The sequence below is a fragment of the Nestor notabilis genome, unplaced genomic scaffold (assembly GCF_000696875.1).
Source record: "Nestor notabilis isolate BGI_N333 unplaced genomic scaffold, ASM69687v1 scaffold7453, whole genome shotgun sequence".
Classification (NCBI taxonomy): Eukaryota; Metazoa; Chordata; class Aves; order Psittaciformes; family Psittacidae; genus Nestor; species Nestor notabilis.
The window spans coordinates 34252-36308 of NW_009921572.1; the positions used below are offsets into that span (position 1 = coordinate 34252).

The following is a 2057-nucleotide window of genomic DNA, read 5'->3' on the forward strand; positions in this document are numbered from 1 at the left end:
CAGGAAGGAGCTGAAATATCCTCAAGTGAGTTTGCTTTTTTCTTCTGCTTATTTATTTCCTTTAGTATTTCACTGAATCTGGCTGAGCCTGAGCACTGTTCAGCTGTCAGAAAGGTGTGGATGTAGCTCTCCCTAGGGAATGAAGCCCCACATGAGCCCAGGCTGCCACCTCCTCAGCATGAGGATGTGTTTCTCCCCTTGTCTTTGGTGGCCTCTGTGATCTGGGGTGCAGGAGATGAGCAGAGCAGGTCTCATGGCTCCAGGCACAGCAGCCTCCAATGCACCAGCCTCACCCTCTGCAGACTGGGAAAAGTTCCATGGAAGAAATCTTGGTTTGTGCTGAAATCTGTGCTTGGATCTGCCCTTCCCAGCTCTGCCCTCGCTGGGGATCGGTGCTGGCTCGAGCCCAGCTGCTGGACTGGGGCCAGTCTCTCACCTCCCATTTATTGTCTCTCTAAAGGCAATTCCTGGTAGAAAATGGGATTCAAGCAGTTCCTTAGCTGAGGCTGGCTCCCTGCTTTCTGTGTCCCATAGGCACCGGGCTGCTTGGCTACGTGTAGTGGCGAGTGTTGGAGGGACAGGGGACAGGAGCTGCTGGCTTTGGAGGTTGCTAATGACAAGATTAAAAGCTTAATGGAGAGGAATTTGAAAAGGAACTGAATTCTGATGGTTTGGGGCTTTGTTGGAATCACTGGTTACTGCAGAAGGAGTAGAGGCTCAAGGGAAGCAGGGTCATTCCCTGGGCTGCTACACTCCAGCATCACCTTTCTTTCTGATGGTGCTTGTCTCTAGAGGGTGACTTGTCCCTCGCATTAAAGCTCCTGAAGGAAAGGGTCTGGGACATGTTGTTCTTCCACTGTTTGCTTTGCAAGGCAGCCTGATGAGCTTTGGTTGTGTTGGAGGGAGGAGCAGGGGCCCTGGTGGAGAAGATGGGGTGGTTTTTGTTCTGGTGACCACTTGGGAAGCAGAAGCTGCAGAAGGGGATGGTGGACTTGCGGTGTCCCAGAAGCAGGCTTGGGTCCTGCCTGCAAACCCTTCCTCAAGGGGAGAAGCACTGGCTGAGGGGCTCCCATCAGAGGCTTTGGCTTTGAAAGGAAGATGCTCCCTGATGGTCCTGCTGGGATTTATGGAAGAGGGTGCTGGGAGAGCTTGGATATTGTTGTGGAGAGCGATGAATGGTTTTCCTGTGATGCAGAGGTGAAACACTGCTCCCAGCCCCAGCATCTGCTGTCAGGGTCCAGCATTGCTCCCCTTCAGGAAGTGAAGATTGGAATGCTGGGCCCTGGGCTGGCAGCTCTGGGGCCAGGCTGCTTCCCTGACCCGCACACTGCCCATGGTGGAGTGGAGTGAAGCTCAATAAAACACACAGCAGCTCCTCATCTGAGAGGTCCACAGCAGCTCTCTGGGTGGCCCTGGCTCCAGCAGCCACTGTGGCAGTGTCCTGGTGTCCCCATGGTTGTGTTCCAGCCCATATCCTGCAATGTGCGTTCAAAGTGAAGCTGGCAGAGGCAGGTCTACGATCCCAGATGGAAGAGACACCCAACAAATTGCTCCAGGCCATTGCACTTCTTCATGGGTTTCACATTGTCCATGAAGTGACTCAAGAGGCATCAGTGAGTCCCTCAGTGGGTCACAGCTCTTACGCTGACACTTGGGCTGCTGCCTGCAGCAGAAGAATTGCTTTCCTCTGGGAAACAGGGTGTTTCTGCCCCTGCACAGAGCCTCTTCCCATCATTAGTGCTGCCCAGGCTGTTGAAATGAAGCAGAGCGTGTGCTGACACTGCTCTGAATGGGATCTGCAGTGTGCCCAGGCTTTGGCTCTGACCTCATGGCACAGACCACGTCATTAAAAGGGTAATGATAGCTGCAGCCCAGCTACCAAGGGCAAAGCTGGTGCAGGGCATGGTGGTGAGGAGAGAGCCAGCTCTGGAAGATGGGATGTCCTGCTTCAGAGTTGGGGTGACCCTGTCCTGTGGTAGCTTCATGTCCTGCGTGGCTGATGTGTACCAGGAGCTGGCTTGTCTTGATGCTGGGGACACTCATATCTCGCCAACAGG

At 54.1% G+C, this 2057-nt stretch overlaps 1 protein-coding gene across 1 annotated transcript in view; it reads left to right on the top strand.

The window, feature by feature from the left end:
- The window catches only part of LOC104403161 (regulator of G-protein signaling 3-like), a 52816-nt gene that overhangs the window by 21129 nt on the left and 29630 nt on the right, over window positions 1-2057 (top strand). The gene's annotated exons all lie outside the window — the stretch shown is intronic.